A 20,360-nucleotide genomic window follows, 5' to 3' on the forward strand; every position below is an offset into this window, starting at 1 on the left:
GCGGATTTCAATCTCTTTGCTCGAAGCTCGGTTTTCGAAACTGTTTTGGGGGATTGTTACTTGGTATGTGCCTCCTTCGTTGGTCCAATTAGTTTTTGCTTTAGTGGTTTATATTTTGAATAATTAGTTTCTCTTGGTGCTGTTGTAGATAAGCTTGCATGGTAAATTCTTAGAGTTCTAAGTAGTTTGAATGCTTGAGATGGCCTCTATGCATCCCTATGAGTAGTTGCTATCATTCTTATAAGGTTTTGTTGACAAAAAATTGTGATCCAATTCTTTTCAGAAAATTGTACGCGGATATGATGAACCTCTTTGGAAGGAGTTCTTCGAGGCGGAGATCCTCGAAGGCATCTTTTAGTAGCAGCTCCGTTCGTTGGTCCTATGTTGAACCAAGTGGAAATTCCATTCGAGATGCCGCCACCAAATCATGTTTATGGCCATGCAACGGTTATATGGTGCGTGTTGGCATCAAAGAAGAATTTGAGCAATATGTTCACAATGTCGAGCTCGGTCCCTACATTGTAGATAAGTGCAACTAACACCTCAGCCTCACTGAATCATTTACTAAAGAATTTAAATTCCATCCTTGTGAGTCCAGAGTATCATTTAAACTATATGACAATTCATTTACTATACCTTTGGAGACATTTTCTAATCACTGCAAAATTCCATTTTGGGGTTCATTTGATGAACCACCAAGGTCAAAGTTTGAGATGTTCTTGACTAGCCTTTGCTATGGTGAGACTAGAGGAGTGACTCAAGGTAGAATAAAGAGCATTCATTTTATCTCAATCCAATACTTTGCACTATTTAATGGAAAATGCATTGTAGGAAAATAAGATTGTAGTAAACTTTGTGCTCCAGACTTAAGTCTTATCCGCACCGCTCTCACCAGTGACAAAAGTTATAACCTTGGAGCAATAGTGGCACGTAGATTGCAACACAACGCTGGTAGTAGATATTTTTATGGTGGAACTAGATCATTGATGGCGCGCGTTGCTGTGCCCATCTATTTCTACAATGAAATGATAGGTATTTGTTAAATAAATGACCACATGAAATATATTGAATTTACCTAAACATGACCATACATTAGTTGTTGCGCCCATCTGTTTTTACAATGAAATGATAGGTATTTTAATAAATAAATGACCACATGAAATATATTGAATTTACCTAAACATGACCATACATTAGTCCGTAATCCAAGAAAATCTCACATATATACTCTGTAAAGGCAAGGTCACATATACAAATTGGCTTGGTATAACAACATACAGAACAATTTAGATAGTATATACAACTAATCAGTACAGATAATAGGCAATAAGAAATACTGCTCTAAGAAATGAGAGTATATCACAATCAATCTTGCTCTAAGAATTTTATTCAGAGATGGGAGAGTATAACGATCAATGCCAGAGATGGGAAACCAAACAAACAAAACGTGGAAATAGTCTGCCAAGAGTGCATTACGTTATAACGATGGACTACGTAGATCAGAAACGATCCCTGTGCATCAGTCAGGACAATTCCTGGATCCTAGGGCTTTCTTTAACTTGTTCGTGGAAAGGGGCGGCAAAACCCGCAGAAACATTGAAATACAAAGATTTAGCCACAAGAGGAATTTGAGTTACAGTCAAATTTACAGCGCTATTTCAACAAACTACAAACCCTTTTTTGTCAATCTCTACAGGGAGTCAGGGACAGTTCACCCTTGCCCTCGTAAAATATTATGCCATTGCCATTATATGGAAAAACACAGTTACAGTCAATTGCCATTACTGAACCAAGACCGAGAAGCTTCCAGGCGTACTCGGCGTGCAGCAGAAAAACCCAAGATACCTTAGATACGAGAAGCAGCGGTAACAAGAACCCTACAGTCTACAGAGGCTTGGTGACAGACTGACTGACGGCTATGATGGCTTGTTGCTCAAGAGCCTGCGCTTGTATCGCTTGAGCACAGAAGCAAGGTTTTCCTTCCCTTTAGGGAAGGCAACATCTCCCGCCACCGTGCCGCTTCGACCCCTCCGGCCAGAAACTGCTTGCTCCACATCTTTGATCAGCGCCGAGATGTCAGCTGCGGCGGTGAAGGTGGCGGACACGGGCTTGGCGACCAGACGTGCTTTCTCGAGGCATGAGCACCCGCTGACGGGTTTCCGAGGCTTGCAAAATGCAGGATCAAGTATCCCCTACATCAAATGAAGCAAGCAAGATGTCAGAAAATCTGGATGCCAAAATGTGCACAGTAGGTTTAGTAAGAGCTTGGCATCTGTATATTTCATCGTCGAAACATTTGTAAAGATGCCAAAATCTTGATTTTTCTTTTTTTGGAGAATGACATGGGAGAACCATATCTACTGAAAACTCACATTTGCAGGGGAATATATGATGGGAATGACATGACATTGATATATGCTCAACAGTACGTTCCAATCACCATGGTAAGTTCAGTTGTCATGTAGCAGTTCCACCCTCCATGGTTAATTAGTTGATATATTCTCAAATCTTATCCTCAAATTAAATGGACTCTAGCATAGTTTACTGGAAACTGGAACTTCATTTTAATCCTCTCAGGTTGCCTTTTTCAGCGGTAAGGGTGCATGTTGTAATCTTTTTTTCAGCGGTAAGGGTGCAAAATAACAAGACAAAAGGATTACCTGAAGACGGTTGAGAACATAAGTATACTTGCCCCAAAGTTCTGGCCTACTTTCCGCAAGGGACTGGTCTAGCACCCAACGGATACACCAGACACCAAAACTAACAACCAGGGAAGCTTGCCAAACACAATCAGCACCACAATTGAGCCGTCCGTGCATGCAATTAGCGCCCATGCTGTTAGACTCTGTATATACTGGGCCCCACTTGTAATTATGTTGTACATGGTTATATAATGAAAGGGCCACCCCACGTTGGAGGTGTGCCAAAAACCCTAAACCCTTGTCTAATATGGTATCCGACCTAACGATCTAATGTCTTCCGCTCCGCCTCCGCCACCAGCCGCCGCCGCCGCCGCCGCCTCAAGCGCCGCCGGCACCGCGGTTTCTTCCCCCGCCCTCCTGCCGCCGCCCCCGTCCACATGGATCACTCGTTCCTCCCGCCGTCCCTCGCGCGTCTCCTCAACGTCGGGACTGCGCCCTACACGGCGGATGGCTCGCTCGGGCCCCTGCAGACTCAATCGGCGGGGTCTCTCTTCGCCGGCCCGGTGTCTTCCTTGTACGCCGGCGTCTCGTCTTCATCGCCTGCTGCTTCGGCCCGGTCCCAGCAACCGTCGCCGCCGTCGGCTGCCGTGCACTCCCTTGTGCCTGCGCCGCCGCCCCCTACCGCGTCGCACCAGATGCGTGCGATCGCGCCTGCTCCGGCTGCCGCCATCTACACCGCAGCCGGCCCTACTATTGCCGATGCCGCCAATGCCAATCACGGCGGCTACCCACTGTACGCGGCGCCGTACGGCCCGTCGCCACACGCGTGTCCTTCCTACGGGGCGTATCCTGGCCAAGGCGCGTACCCGGCTCCGCCGCCCTATGGGGCGCCCTACCCGTATGGCCCCTCGCACCTGTATGCACCGGCTGCGGCGCCATCTGCACCAGTGATCTCCCCGACGCCATATGTGGATGCCGAAGCTGCTTTGGCCGCGATCTCCTCGCCGCCGTTTTTGTTCTCGCACCTCCTACCGGTGAAGCTTAAACCGGACAACTATCTATATTGGCGTGCTCAGGTGCTTCCTCTCCTTCGCAGCCATTACTTGGAGGGGTTCGTTAACGGTACACTGCCGTGTCCACCGCCACATCATCCGATGTTCCGTGCGTGGATCGCTCAGGACCAAGCCATCCTCTCAGCTATCCAATCTTCCCTGGGTGAGGGTGTGGCCGGGCTAGTCCTTTTTGCTTCGTCCTCTCATGAGGTGTGGGACATCCTGGAGTCGAGTTTCTCGTCTCAGTCTACTGCTCAATCCATGGCCATCCGTGCCAAGCTTGGTGAAACTCGCAAGGACAATGGTACGGTGACCACCTTCTACAACAAGATCAAGAAATTGGCTGACACTCTTGCTTCCATTGGAGAGCCCCTTCGCGACAGCGAGTTCACATCCTTCATCCTAGCCGGCCTCGACAGCGACTATGACTCGCTTGCCGAGGTGATCAACGAACGTAAGGAGCCTCTTCGTCCTCAGGAACTCTACAGCCGTCTCCTGTCAACGGAGCAACAGCTCAACGCGCGCCGCCCCGACGTCTCCACCGACTCCTCCGTCAACGCCGTGTACCGCGGCAAAGGTGGTGGCCGTGGCCCCTCTGCATCTTCCTTGGGAGGAGGGGGCAAGTCCGATGGTGGTGGTGCACCCTCGACACAACAGCAGCAGGCCCCGCGCTCTGGCGCCCCGGTGGTTGTCGTTGATGGCCGCGCCTGTGCCTGTTGTACCACCTGTGGTGCGGCTCAGCCATGCCAGCTATGTGGCCTGCCTCGCCATGTTGCCTCTCGCTGTCATCGCCGGTTCAAGACGGACTTCCTTGGCCTCGGCAATAATGGCAAGGGCAACGAGCGTCAAGTCAATATGGCGCAACAGGGTCACACCCCTTCTTATCCTGTTGATCCTTCTTGGTACATGGATACTGGAGCAACCACGCACGTCACGAACGAGCTGGGCAAGCTAACTGTCCAGCAACCTTACCGTGGGCATGACAAGGTTCACACAGCTAACGGGGCAGGTATGCACATTTCACATGTTGGTCAGGCATCCCTTCTCACAAACACCTCTAGGACCTTGCATCTTAGAAATGTTCTTCGTGTTCCCACAGTTGCACGTAATTTACTCTCTATTCCTAAACTTACACAGGATAATAATGTTTTCTGTGAGTTTCACCCGTTTCATCTCTTTGTTAAGGATCGTGCTACGAGGAACATTCTTCTTAGAGGTCGCTACCGCCATGGTCTATATGCTCTTGATGCTCCCACCGACGTTCCCACTCCTGCTGCTGCGTTCCAAGTCTTCAGTGGCGTCCGTGTGTCTCCATCACTATGGCACTCTCGTCTTGGTCACCCAGCATCTCCCATTGTTCGCCATGTCCTCCATCGTCATGAGCTACCGTCCGAGTCTAGTAATAAAGATGCCGTTGTCTGTGATGCTTGCCAACAGGGCAAGAGTCATCAGTTACCTTTTTCTGTTTCTACACATATAGTCAAAACTCCTCTTGAGTTTGTGTTTTCAGATGTATGGGGTCCTGCCCAGCTGTCCGTTAGTGGGCACGAATATTATGTCAGTTTCATTGATGCTTATAGTCACTTTACCTGGATTTATCTTCTTGAGCATAAGTCTGATGTGTTTAATGTGTTTTTACAATTTCAAGCACATGTTGAGAGACTCCTAGATCATAAAATCATTCATGTACAGTCAGACTGGGGGGTGAATACCGCAACCTCAGTACCTTCTTTGAAAAACTAGAAATCGCTCATCGTGTTTCCTGCCCACATACACATCAGCAGAATGGTTCAGCTGAACGTAAGCACCGTCATATTGTTGAAACTGGGTTAACCTTGCTTGCTCATGCATCTGTCCCGTTTCGTTTTTGGAGCGATGCCTTTACTACAGCCTGTTTTCTTATAAATAGGCTTCCTTCGCGGCTCCTTCACATGAAAACTCCACTTGAACTCTTGCTTGGTCAGACTCCTGATTACACGTTTCTTAAAGTGTTCGGTTGTGCGTGTTGGCCGCATCTCCGTCCGTATAATAATCGCAAGCTTGAGTTCCGGTCAAAGAAGTGTCTCTTCCTGGGGTATAGTTCTGTTCACAAAGGGTATAAGTGTCTTCATGTCCCATCTAATCGTGTGTATATCTCCCGAGATGTTGTTTTTGATGAGCACGTTTTTCCCTTTGCTGCTCTTCCCTCATCTGACACAAGCTACACACCGCCAGTGCACCCATCCACTATATTGCCTGATCAATTTGTAGATGCTGCACATTCGCCCTCTTTGTTGTCTAACCATGGTGCAGGTATTGGGAGATGTGCGCGGCTTCAGCTCCTGGATGAGGTTGACGCTCCGGCTCCCTCGTCCCCGACGGCCATGTCATCACCGGCCGCTCACGTCGATCGGCTGGCGTCGTGCATGTCCCATGCAACGAGCCCGCCCGTGCCCGAGACCACGGTTGCTGGCCCGCGCGTCACCACGCCAGCCCAGTCGCCGCCTCTGCTGACTAGTGCGTCGGCCCAGCAGGCCATCTCGTCTGCGCCGGCGTCCTCGCCATCAATGCCTGGGCCGTCACCATCAACGCCTGGGCCATCACCTGCATCGACGCATGGGTCGTCCCCGCCTGGGAGCCCCCCGCCATCGACGCCTGGGCCGTCTCCGCCTGGGAGTCCCGCGTCATCATCGTCGCTTGTGCGGCACTTGTCCTGCTCGCCTGGATCGACGTTGCCCTCGAGTGGGTCGGCGTCTCCTGCTATGTCTTCGTCGTCACCGCCACCGACTGCGTCAGCCTCTGCCATGACGGATGCTGCGTCCCCGTCATCTTCCTCACCGTCGGTTTCGCCACCCGCTCCGCCCCCGGTGCTGCGTCCTCACACACGCAGCAAAAGTGGAGTGTTTCGTCCTAAGGAACGCAAGGATGGCACGGTGGCCTGGCTTGCGACTTGCATGGCGTAGGCCCAGTCTGATCCTACTGCTGAGCCTCGGCATTTTCAGGCTTCCCTGAGTATCCCACACTGGCGTACTGCGATGGAACAAGAATACCACGCTCTTCTTAAGAATGAAACGTGGCGACTGGTTCCTCCCAAGGCTGGTGTCAACATCATTGATTCAAAGTGGGTTTTCAAGGTAAAGAAACATGCTGATGGTTCCATCGAGAGATACAAGGCTTCCATCGAGAGATACAAGGCTCGCCTGGTTGCTAAAGGATTCAAGCAACGCCATGGCCTTGATTATGAGGACACCTTCAGTCCAGTGGTCAAACCGACCACAATTCGACTTCTGCTCTCACTAGCAATTACACGTGGATGGTCTCTTCGTCAGCTTGATGTTCAGAATGCTTTCCTTCATGGTGTTCTTGAGGAGGAGGTTTACATGCGTCAGCCCCCAGGTTTTGTTGATCCAGCTCGTCCACAGCATCTATGCCGTCTTGTTAAGGCACTCTATGGTCTGAAGCAGGCTCCGCGTGCTTGGCATGCGCGTCTTGGCACCACTCTTCGGGCTCATGGATTTGTTCCCTCACTGGCCGATACCTCGTTATTTCTTCTTCAGCGACCTACAGTTACTATGTACCTACTGGTCTATGTTGACGATATCATCTTGGTCATTTCCTCGGACTATGCTGCGGATCGCCTGGTTTCTACTTTGAGTGCTGACTTTGCTGTTAAGGATCTTGGGCAGCTTCACTATTTCCTTGGCCTTGAAGTTTTGTCCTCTGGTTCTGGCTTGACTCTCACTCAGCAGAAGTACTCTCTCGATATTCTTCGGAGGTCTGGTATGCTCCAGTGCAAGCCAGCTACTACACCTATGTCCTTCACTGACCGACTGTCTGCTCATGATGGTTCTCTCCTACCTGCTGATGAGGCTACTGAGTATCGCAGCATTGTTGGTGGCTTGCAATACTTGACTATAACTCGCCTTGATATCTCCTATGCGGTCAACCGGGTCTGCCAGTTTCTTCATGCTCCTCGAGACTCTCACTGGGCTGCAGTTAAGCGCATCTTGCGTTACATCCGGTCCACTTCTTTTTATGGCTTGCATCTGCAACCGGCCCCCTCTGGTGTTCTCTCTGCGTTCTCTGATGCAGACTGGGCTGGGAGTCCGGACAACAGACGATCAACGAGGGGATATGCAGTGTTCCTTGGTTCAAACTTGATCGCCTGGAGTGCTCGTAAACAGGCAATGGTGTCCCGCAGCAGCACTGAAGCTGAGTACAAAGCAGTTGCAAATGCCACAGCAGAGCTTATTTGGATACAGTTCTTGCTCAGAGAGTTGAAGATTCCTCAGAAGCAGCCGCCGGTGCTTTGGTGCGATAACATTGGTGCGACGTATTTGTCTTCAAATCCAGTCTTTCATGCTCGCACCAAACACATCGAAGTTGATTACCATTTTGTCAGGGAACGTGTTGCCCAGAAACTGCTTCTTATCAAGTTCATCTCTTCGAAAGATCAACTTGCTGACATCTTCACGAAGCCACTGCCTCTTCCTCAGTTTGAAGGGTGTAGGCGCAATCTCAACCTAGTGAATTCTTCTGAGCATGGTTAAGATTGAGGAGGGTGTTAGACTCTGTATATACTGGACCCCACTTGTAATTATGTTGTACATGGTTATATAATGAAAGGGCCACCCCACGTTGGAGGTGTGCCAAAAACCCTAAACCCTTGTCTAATACATGCCATCTGCAGTTTCTTGTGAAACTCTCTCAGCTGCGGCAACTTGGTCAATTAGATCTTCATCACAACCACCATTCTGCCTAAAAAGCCATCTCGACCCTTCCAGCTTTAAGAGCTTCATGATGCAAAATCTGAGAGACTGAAGAAGCTTTGCTTCAGATTCCTTGTATGAGAAATCATCCTTGGTGCCATTTGATCTCCGCTCGGTGTTCACCGCGCTCCTATTATTCAACTCTGCGCTCGGCACACCAAACAGTTGTTCGAATGGTTGCCGGGACCAAAGTGATGTTGGTTTGGTGTTCATACTCAACTGCACAGAGCTCTGGGACATGGTCGCTGTGCCCACATTATGTGATCTTTCACATGCCAGCCTACTAAGATATGGTGATCTCCAGCAGTGCTGCCCATATTTGCTTTGTTCAAGAGTGAATTCCTGCTTGCAGCAATTATAGCAGATATATCGGGTGAACTGTGATACTTTTTTGGGCAAGCAGATGAGCCATTACTTTCACTCCCAAGAATGGTAGTAGGATCGTAATAGGATCTTCCTACCATCGTTGTACTTAAGCCGCTCATTGTTGGGTTCTGCAAAGTGGTAGAACCAAATGAGCCAAGCAGTTTTTGATTGCAAGCACGAGTAACAGAGCCAGGATGGTTAGAACCAGCAGATTCAGAAGATATAGGAGGTCCCCGTGCGTCCAGTGGAATGCTGGAACATGAACGCCGAATTGCATCTATCCCTTTTAGATCGTCTGCTAGCTGATACCCACCATGAATGGTAGCAAGCTGATAGAACTGGTTATCAAAGTAAGGTGTCACATCATAATTTTCTATTTCTTTTGCATATTGGTCAAGAAAGGTGCTGCTTGAACTCAGAACGTCTGTGTTTGGTAAACGCATGTTCTGTGACCAGATTGATGACCCCATGGCACCCATCTGAAGACCAAAAGACAAGTCTGGACTAGAGATGCCTGATCCTGGCACTGTATCTCTCGTTAAGGGTTCTTGGAAGCTCGAGTGTTTTGGTTATCCGTTCTCCCAGCTGAACCATCTGTTGTCAAGTCCAGTCCAAGCAAAAGGTTGATCCTTTCAGAATTAGCTTCTTGTGTCAGCTTACCGTGATAATCGAAAAGACGCCCCCAGAACTCATCAATAATAGCTGCTAACTGTCTCCTTGCAGCACGGCCCAAACCAGGCAAATTTGGGAGACCACCACTGCAACTAACAGCATCGGTGTCTTCATATTTGCTCATAGCAAGGGATGGTGGATCACTGGAAGATAAAGAGGGTGCTTTGCCTCTAGTGGAATTATTACTGGATCTCACATTATGTGAAGTCTCATTATCCTTGTATGTGCAAACATCTGTTTCTACTTGAACATCTTTCTCAGCCGTGCTCTTCATTTGGTTATTATCTGTTGAAACTTTGTTCTACCACAGTGGCAGTAGAGACCTTCGGAGTTGACTCTGTAAAGCCAGCACTAACAACTGATTTTGACTCCTCAAGGTTGCTGGACGTTACGGGGTCGGCCTCAGGAATGGTCGCCATATGAGCAGTTGATTGTTGGGTCCCGTTATCGGATTCTGCAGTGGTTTCAGAACTGTCAGTATGCCCCAAAGCTGATTTCTGATGACTTTCCAATGAATCCCTTGGAACAGCATCAATAGAATACCTTTGAATTTCTTCGTGTGCGATATATTCCGGATAAGTATCTTCTCTGTGATGAGTAGTGTCCGGTGCTTCTCTCGGAGAGTGCACAGACCACTCCTGGGTTTGAGCTTCACTGCTGGCTGATTTTAGTGGAGTCACAGCCAGGAAGAGTGTAAAAGCAATAGATGCACAGGACATTAGAATTAGTACAGTATGGTGAATTATGACAGGGCTTTCGGTGTTCCCTTTCAGGTTGTTTGTCCAGCTGCTGTCACCGAACAGGATTTCCGCCGCAAAGATGATATTTGTAAACAACATAAGAAGAAATGCAAGGAAGGCTAGTATCTCAACGTATAAAGATATCCTGTTGTTGCCCATTATTGACCTTGATGAGGCGATACGGAAAACAGGAATGGTAGAGGAGGGCAGGGTCATGCCCTGGATTACCGGACACAGAATGAGTAACTGATATATCCCTTCAGAGCCTGCTACTTTTGCACAGTACATGGTGGGAACCATGGCAAGAACCTTGAGTAGCACATGATGTGCATAAAGAGACAGGTTTGCACCAAAGAGATTCTCCATGACCGCATGACTGGCGATGACAGATGTCAATGAAATAATGTGACTCGAAAAGAGAAGAACCGCTAGTAACACAAGTGGAGCCATGGGATTCGTAAATATCTGCAGAAGACAAGAACCCAGAGAAACTCAGGACGTACACATAGAACACCAAAAGGCATGATTGTAATTTTAATATTTGGATTTATACTTTAGAAACTGGAATCACAAACCTGGTTCATCAGATCTACAGCATCGTGAAAGGAGTGGATCACATTGTGACTAGATTCCGATGCTGCTGAGCTCAACAGAACATAGTTCACAAGAAAAACTCCAGTAGAAATGAATAGTATAGAAAAAAGGTGGTCATGAAACAGGGTACGAAGGGTAAGAACATGAGACCTCCTCTGAACCTGCATATAGGATATCTGAATTAACACGAAATGATAACTCAAATAATCAGGAAAGAATAGTAAAATGAACCTGTTTGTAAATAACTGTAGAATCAGGGAGTACAAAGTGCATTGCCACGTAATACCTGATGTGTTCTATAATATTTCTGAACCATCATAACCAAAGATTAACAGTTTTCCAGACTTTCTAATAGTTGAAGAGTGTGGATTTAGCAAAAAAGTACAGTGCCTGAGAACCCTGGAAACATTAATACTTCAATTGAATGTTGGATTGGAGGACCACCTCTTCATGTGAAGATTGGTTGGTTCATCATGTGATCAACTGATCATCCTATAAATTTTTGGGGATGACTTCATCCTCATTTTTGTTTTTTTGTGCTTACGAGGGATGAAAAATGATGGATCTTCCACTCACCCCATCCTTGAACCAAATACCCCATAATTGATTCGATGATCATAGAAGTATAGTCAAAGCACTATTTCCTATGGTATAGATGATAATTCTGTCAAGTATAATGTCAGGAAACAAATCAAACGCTATGCCGAAGCTACTTGAGATATGACACCAAACACAAGCATAAAGCCCAAAGCCCAACTATTTAGTCTTTTTTGGGGGTAATTGTCCCTATTGGGGATGAACACTTCTTACTATGTATTCAGCACCACGTCGATGGCATAATCTGTATCTGAAACTATGAAATATGACACACAAACCATGCAAGCCAACTGCTCCAGGTATCAACACAAGTTGCAACATGTAACCAAACAACTCATAATGGAAGACAGTTTGACACAGCTAGTGCAACTTCAAATGTAAATCCAAATATGTGGACAATTTAAACTATGTATGAGCAAGAGGCATTGGAAAATACCTGAACAACTGATGAGTGAACATAAAAATTGTGTGATATTATGTTTGCACCCATAAGTGCCATCAGTGAGTAAGCACTTTCACCACTCAACTTGGGGAACATCACATTCACATGGAGAGGTATCTCTGGTTGACTGATTAACAAACCAAGCACAAAACAGAGAATCGTAAAGCCCGCTATGCAGGCATTTAACGTTCCAGACATCCTCTTGTCCTAGAATGGTCATAATAATATATCAAAAGCACATAGGGCATAGAGGAGTTAGATAACGCTATCGAGAATTACTAGTTCCAGGGTCAACAATAAACTTACCCGAGAGGACAAAAGAAATGGCAGCAGATTGATTACAACGCATGCAAAAATAATGCCCGTGATGAGATCATCGTGATCAAATACAAGGTTGAATCCAACTGCTATACCTGAAATCTGACACAGACAAAATACTAAATGTTCAGAGAAGTCAGGAGTTACTCAGATTCTCACAAGGTAATGACTACTTACAAGTCAATACACATAACATGGCAAATGAATATTCTAGAATAAAGCTTTGAAAAACAAGAAGATTTGCCTCAACTTTGTAGACATAGTGACATACCATGGTTAGTTCTGAAGTAAGCAAAGACAATCCTGCCTGGACACCAAGGCCGACACATATAAACCGACTGTACTCCTGGTCGGAGATCTTGAAATTCACATAAAAGCATTACAAGTAAGAACCATATGGTGGATGCAACTGGGAAATGTAAAAATAAAGTGCAATAGAGTATCTTGCAAAAAGAACTTACATAATAAGAATCAAAAGGTAAAACTTTCTAGTCACGTTGACGTTGGGATATTAATCTTTTTTCAAAATAGGAGTTTGCTTATTTTCCCACTACTATATAACTTTATGTGGTCTTATTCAACTAATAACAAACCACTAAGTTGGGATGAGAAAAAAGGACGGTATGAGACTAGCTATTACATATACAAGAGGAAAGAACTCATGAATCTTCAGGTACCTGTGCAAGATTCTTCTCGGTGACCATGCCGATGCAGGTGGACATATACTGATACAGGACCGAGGAGAAGTTGAAAAGGAGCACCAGCAGCACGAGGTCGTACCCGAACCGAGTCCCGGCGTCGACCGTCGCCACCCACTTGCCAAGATCAATATACCCGACGGAGATCAGCAGCGCCGGCCCAAGGGTCCGGGAAATGTGATGATGGCCGTCTCCGGAAGCCAGAGACTGTATGCCGTGCACGGCTTCCATGGCGCCGACAGAAAGGTGAGCAGCGGAGTATCACCACCTTGAAGCGAACCAACAACTTGGCTGGGAAAAATGAACTGCTGTCATGTGAGTCCGAACTCCACCGCGCCAGCAAACAGATTCACGCAGAACTGGAAGGATGGGAGCACCCATTGCCATATAGAAACATCTGAATTAGGTTTACCACGGCAATCAAAACAAAGACGAGAACAGAAGGAACTCCTAGGACGCTGCGAGGTGGTTAGTGGTCGTCACCAGCTCTGAAGCAGCAGTCGAGCAAGCTCGCACGGAGCTCCGCTCGGAGCTCCTTCGAGCTGGCGTGCTCCGCGGAGAGAAGGTTCGATGGCGATGGCGTGGCGTGGGAGTCGGAGCCGAGACGAGACGAGCGGGGAAGCCGGCGCGGAAGAAGTAGGCAATGCGGTGATCGGTGGCGTCGCCGCCGCCCTCGGGAGGGGTGGGGGCAAAGCGGGCAAAAACAGAGGAAGAGGATAAGGGCAGAGGCTGCAGGCTTGGCGCGAGGGGTGTTTCCGGTATTTTGAGTGAGAATGGGGACGAAGTCTGTGGCTGTGGGGCCGTTTCTACAGTGTCGCCGCTAGAACCTGCGAGCGTAGGCAACCGACAACTTCGATTGACCACGCTGCTTTTTTTAAGCTAAACGCCCTCCAACTCTTTATTCATTAGGTGCGAGCATGTCTGACTGCAAACAATCAGTCAGCCACCCAGGGATTGTATCATACATAATCAAAGAAATAGAAAGTTGTAACGAATGCCTAGCTAGACGGTGTGCCACCATATTAGACTGGCGACCTACAAACCGTAGCTCAAATCCCTGGAAAAAAGAAGATAGATTCTTCATCTTCGTGATCAAGTGAAAACACGACGACTTCTGAGGTAGTTCCCACAGCCGATGGATCTCTTGACAATCTATCTCCACAACTACTTGCTGCAAGCCCATATCTAGCGCCATATTGATCGCATCTCTGCACGCAAGTACCTCAATGGATAATGGATCAAGAACCCCATCATATCTTGTACCTCCTCCTCTAACAAAAACTCCATTGTGATCTCGAGCAATAAAACCTGCTCCTCCACGCAGTTGCCCCATATCCGTCGCACCATCGGTATTGATTTTTATCCAGCCCTCATCTGGTGGTAGCCAACCCCGACGGGCAGTACTTTCGGTCTTCTTCCTCTCAGGTATCTCAAGTGCCCTGATAATCTCTTCAATGATCACCATTGATTTAATTGGTTGGTACACCAACTCACCATGAGTATAGTTGTTCCTGGAATGCCACACAGCCCACATAACAGTTATCATAACAGCTGCCACTTCCTTTTTGTAAAACCGATGATCCAAAAGATCTCGAGCCCAAGTATCAGGGTGTAGTCTTGGTATCTCTATACCAAAAAAACGTTCTGCTGCCTGAACCGTCTTGCATGCTCACACTCCATTAACTAATGGAACAACATCTTATTATCGTGTCCACACATCGGACAGTGAGGTAGTTGCTTGATATGCCGCCTTTGAAGCTCCCCATAGGACGGCAAAAAATTCTTTAGCACGCGCCACCAAAACACCCGGATCTTGGGGAGCACGTTAATTTTCCACAATGCCTTCCAGATGGTCGTATCACCTGATGAGGAACCCGAAGATTCAGTCCCCTGGCTTCTAGTCTCCATCTCATGCCGATACACCGATCTGACCGTGAAAAGGCCAGATTTCTCCTTGGCCCATGCCCACACATCTGCACCTCCTACTCGCGGTCTTGCCATAGCAAGAATAGCTGCCGCGTCGGGTGCATAGAAGATACTCTGAATCAACTCCATATTCCATTGATTTGTCATCGGGTCTAACAAGTCCGACACAAACTGAACTGAATTTGGCTGAAGTGCTCCCATCGGTTTCATGGATATTGTCCCGTCTATCCAATGATCATGCCACACCTCGGTGGTCTCTCCATTACCAATTCTCCGGATGAGTCCCTTCTTTAGCATCTCTCTTCCTTGTATAATTTCTTTCCATGTCTTGGATGCACTAGCTGGACATCCCGCCGTTAAAAACTCCTCATGAGGGAAGTATCGTGCTTTAAGCACACGCGCACACAAGCTGGTTGGATTCTCAAGTATTCTCCATGCTTGCTTTGCTAACAACGCGTCATTAAAAATTTCCAGGTCTCGGAATCCCATTCCTCCCTGTGACTTTGCAATGCACATCTTGTTCCAAAATTGCCAATGCATTCCTTTCTTATCCAGTGACCCAGCCCACCAATATCGTGACATGTTTGTCGTCACTTTCTTGCACAGACCTTTTGTGAGTTTAAAACAACTCATAGAGTAGGCCGGTAAAGCTTGGACCACTGACTTCAAAAGAACTTCTCTTGCCGCACATGACATTTTTCTTTCACACCATCCTTGCACCCTTGCCCTCGAGTGTTCATTTATATGCTCAAAGCTTTGCTCTGTAATCCTTCCCGCTGCTGTTGGGAGCCCAAGATACTTCTCCGACATTGCTTCTCTCTGTATTTGTAAAGCTGCCTTAACTTCCATCTTAATCGAGGCGCCACTATTAGGGCTAAAAAGCACAGAACTTTTTGCCTTGTTTGCACTCTGACCGGAGCCTATATTGTAGTTGTGTAAGATTTCATTCAGCCTCATAGCACTCCTCGAGTCAGCTTTCATAAACACTAAGCAATCATCTGCAAATAACAGATGGGAAATCCACGGGGCTGTGTTACCAACTCTGATTCCCCTATCCACCCAACCTCCATCATAATTTTTCAGCATACAAGAAAGGCCTTCCCCACACAATAAAAACAAATATGGTGAGATAGGGTCCCCCTGACGAAAACCTCTTGATGGTGAAAACCGCGGCAGTAATTCTCCATTAACTTTCACTTGAAAACTCACTGTTGTCACACACCTCATGACTAGGGTAATCCACTGCTCATGAAACCCTAGTTGGCGCATTATGCCTTCCAAATATTCCCATTCCACCCGATCGTACGCCTTGATCATATCGATCTTCACCGCACACCAACCATTTTTTCCTCTCTTCCTTCTCATCGAGTGTATGCACTCGTATGCCACTAGGACGTTGTCAGTGATCAACCGTCCCGGGACAAAAGCACTCTGCTCCTCTGCAATAATCTCATCAAGGATCTCCCTCAAACGATTAGCAAGCACTTTAGAGCAAATTTCGTATAGAACATTGCACAAAGAGATCGGTCTATACTGTGTAATATTTTGCGGGTTTTTTACCTTTGGTATAAGCACTATCACCGTGCTATTCACCGACGTCGGCATGTGCCCTCCATTCAAAAAACTAAGTACCGCTGCTGTAACATCCGGTCCTATCAACTCCCAGTGGCGTTGGTAGAATCCAGCATGAAAGCCATCACATCCGGGCGCCTTAGTTGGCCCCATAGCAAAGAGCGCAGCCTTCACCTCTTCTTCTCTGAAAGCCCGAGTGAGCCTCTCATTCATCTGTTCCGTTATTTTATGTGGCACATGGTGAAGTACTGCCTCCACATCCGTGTTCTCTTGCGCCGTGTACAGGCCAGTATAAAACTGTTGCACCTTAGCATGAACTTCTTCTTTTGTCTCACAGATCTCCCCATCCGCAGTTTGAAGGCTGCGGATCCTGTTTATACTTTTATGTGCCGCTGCACGGGCCTGGAAGAAACCCGTGTTCCTATCTCCTGCCTTGAGCCAATCTGCCCTAGACCGCTGCCTCGCCAAGATCTCCTCCTTGTGAAGAAGCTCCGAGAGCTGCCTGGCTAGATCTTTTTCTTTCTTGGTCGGTCCTCGAAACAACGAGTTTGATCTTTCCCTCTCGTACTCATTACGTACCTTCTTTATTTTCTTCTTCACATCTCCAAACTTCTTTGATTCCAGTCCGTAAGATGTACTTGCATGTCTGACAGGGCATGATCTATGCCCTGCAAACCTTGCAAACCCGCTCCTTGACGCCATCCCTATAATACAGCGGCATCATAAGATTCTTCCTGCTGCCACGCCTCCTCATACATGAATCTGTGCGGACTCCTTTCATCCTGAACTGGTATTCCCTTCAACTTCACCACTAGTACACAATGGTCAGATTTTGGCGATGGATAGTGCCTCACAAAGGAAGATGGATACATTGACGCCATCGCCTGGTTCACTAAGAACCTATCAAGCCGGACTTTAACGTTTGACTCACCATGTTGCATATTATCCCAGGTAAAAGGTACACCCTGGAACCCGAGATCTTGAAATTCACAGTCATCCACACATTGCCTAAAACCCTCCATTTGCCACTCCGGGCGATCATGAGCTCCAAAGTACTCCGAGTTATCAAGAATTTCATTAAAATCACCTCCACATAACCATGGAGCATCACTTTGAGCTTTCAACCATCTCAACAAGTTCCAACTTTCCACCCATTCACTTCTTCTAGCTTTCGCATAGAAGCCCGTAAACCTCCACTTTTTATTATCACCGCATATGTTCTTAATAGATACATCAATATGCTGATTTGAGAAATTATTTAGTGTCACTTCTACTTCCTTCGACCAAAACAACGCAAGTCCGCCACTAAGGCCATCACTACTAACTGGATAACAACCTTCAAAACCAAGTCTAGTAGTGAGATCACTAACCCTTCTACCCTCAATCTTCATCTCTGAAACAAAGACTAGGGCGGGAACTTCTCTCTTCACTAGGTCGTGAAGTTCACGAACTGTCTCCGGGTTCCCAAGCCCGCGACAGTTCCAAGATATACAATGCATTGCTCTCCGCGGGGCTGGTATCCAGCCTCCGTGAGGTTCCTTGCTTCTTCTGTTGGAAATATGCCCTAGAGGCAATAATAAAAGGATTATTATTATATTTCCTTGTTCATGATAATTGTCTTTATTCATGCTATAATTGTATTATCCGGAAATCGTAATACACGTGTGAATACACAGACCATAATATGTCCCTAGTAAGCCTCTAGTTGACTAGCTCGTTGATCAACAGATAGTCATGGTTTCCTGACTATGGACATTAGATGTCATTGACAACGGGATCACATCATTAGGAGAATGATGTGATAGACAAGACCCAATCCTAAGCATAGCACAAGATCGTGTAGTTCGTTTTGCTAGAGCTTTTCCAATGTCAAGTATCTTTTCCTTAGACCATGAGATCGTGTAACTCCCGGATACCGTAGGAGTGCTTTGGGTATACCAAACGTCACAACGTAACTGGGTGACTATAAAGGTGCACTATAGGTATCTCCGAAAGTGTCTGTTGGGTTAACACGGATCGAGACTGGGATTTGTCACTCCGTATAACGGAGATGTATCACTGGGCCCACTCGGTAGTGCATCATCATAATGAGCTCAAAGTGATCAAGTGTCTGGTCACGGGATCATGCATTACGGTACGAGTAAAGTGACTTGCCGGTAACGAGACTGAACGAGGTATTGGGATACCGACGATCGAGTCTCGGGCAAGTAACATACCGTCTGACAAAGGGAATAGTATACGGGGTTGCTTGAATCCTCGGCATCATGGTTCATCCGATGAGATCATCGAGGAGCATGTGGGAGCCAATATGGGTATCCAGATCCCGCTGTTGGTTATTGACCGGAGAGCCGTCTCGGTCATATCTGCATGTCTCCCGAACCCGTAGGGTCTACACACTTAAGGTTCGGTGACGCTAGGGTTGTATGAATATGAGTACGCAGCAAACCGAATGTTGTTCGGAGTCCCGGATGAGATCACGGACATCACGAGGAGTTCCGGAATGGTCCGGAGGTAAAGAAAACTATATAGGAAGTGTTGTTTCGGCCATCGGGAAAGTTTCGGGGTCATCCGGTATTGTACCGGGACCACCGGAAGGGTCCCGGGGGTCCACCGGGTGGGGCCACCTATCCCGGAGAGCCCCGTGGGCTGAAGTGGGAGGGGAACCAGCCCCTAGTGGGCTGGTGCGCCCCCCCTTGGCCCCCCTGCGCCTAGGGTTGGAAGCCCTAGGTGGGGGGGCGCACCACTTGCCTTGGATCTCCCAGGGCCGGCGCCCCCCTTGGGGGCCTATATAAAGGAGGGCAAGGGGGAGGGCAGCCGCACCCTTGTGTCTTGGCGCCTCCCTCCCCTGCTACACCTCGTCCTCCTCCCACAGCAGCTTGGCGAAGCCCTGCCGGAGTTCTGCTGCATCCACCACCACGCCGTCGTGCTGCTGGATCATCATCAACCTCTCCTTCCCCCTTGCTGGATCAAGAAGGAGGAGACGTCATCCGCTCCGTACGTGTGTTGAACACGGAGGTGCTGTCCGTTCAGCACTTGGTCATCGGTGATTTGAATCACGCGAGTACGACTCCATCATCCCCGTTCCCTTGAACGCTTCCGCACGCGATATACAAAGTGATATGTAGATGCATCTCTCCCATGACTCGTTGCTTAGATGAACTCATAGATGGATCTTGGTGAAATCATAGGAAATTTTTTATTTTCTGCAACGTTCCCCAACAGTGGTATCAAAGCCAGGCTTATGCGTAGTTCTCTATTGCACGAGTAGAACACAAATCTGTTGTGGGCGTGGATCTTGTCAACTTGCTTGCCACTACTAGTCTTTTCTTGCTTCAGCGGTATTGTGGGATGAAGCAGCCCGGACCGACCTTACACGTACGCTTACGTGAGACAGGTTCCACCGACTGACATGCACTAGTTGCATAAGGTGGCTAGCGGGTGTCTGTCTCTCCTACTTTAGTTGGAGCGGATTCGATGAAAAGGATCCTTATGAAGGGTAAATAGAAGTTGACAAAATCACGTTGTGGTTATTCGTAGGTAAGAAAACATTCTTGCTAGAACCCAATTGCAGCCACGTAAAAGATGCAACAACAATTAGAGGACGTCTAACTTGTTTTTGCAGCAATTGTCATGTGATGTGATATGGCCAGAAGTTGTGATGAATGATGAATGATATATTGTGATGTATGAGATCATGTTCTTGTAATAGGAATCACGACTTGCATGTCGATGAGTATGACAACCGGCAGGAGCCATAGGAGTTGTCTTTATTTTTTGTATGACCTACGTGTCATTGTAGAACGCCATGTAAATTACTTTACTTTATTGCTAAACGCGTTAGCCATAGAAGTAGAAGTAGTCGTTGGCGTGACAACTTCATGAAGACACAATGATGGAGATCATGATGATGGAGATCATGGTGTCATGCCGGTGACGAAGATGATCATGGAGCCCCGAAGATGGAGATCGAAGGAGCTATATGATATTGGCCAT

General features: G+C 47.4%; 1 pseudogene; it reads right to left on the bottom strand.

The window, feature by feature from the left end:
* Positions 1–1,458: 1,458 nt before the first annotated feature.
* On the bottom strand, positions 1,459–13,581 carry LOC119362491 (annotated as a pseudogene).
* Between the last annotated feature and the right edge of the window lie 6,779 nt (positions 13,582–20,360).

This window comes from Triticum dicoccoides, chromosome 2B (genome assembly GCF_002162155.2).
Source record: "Triticum dicoccoides isolate Atlit2015 ecotype Zavitan chromosome 2B, WEW_v2.0, whole genome shotgun sequence".
Taxonomy (NCBI): Eukaryota; Viridiplantae; Streptophyta; class Magnoliopsida; order Poales; family Poaceae; genus Triticum; species Triticum dicoccoides.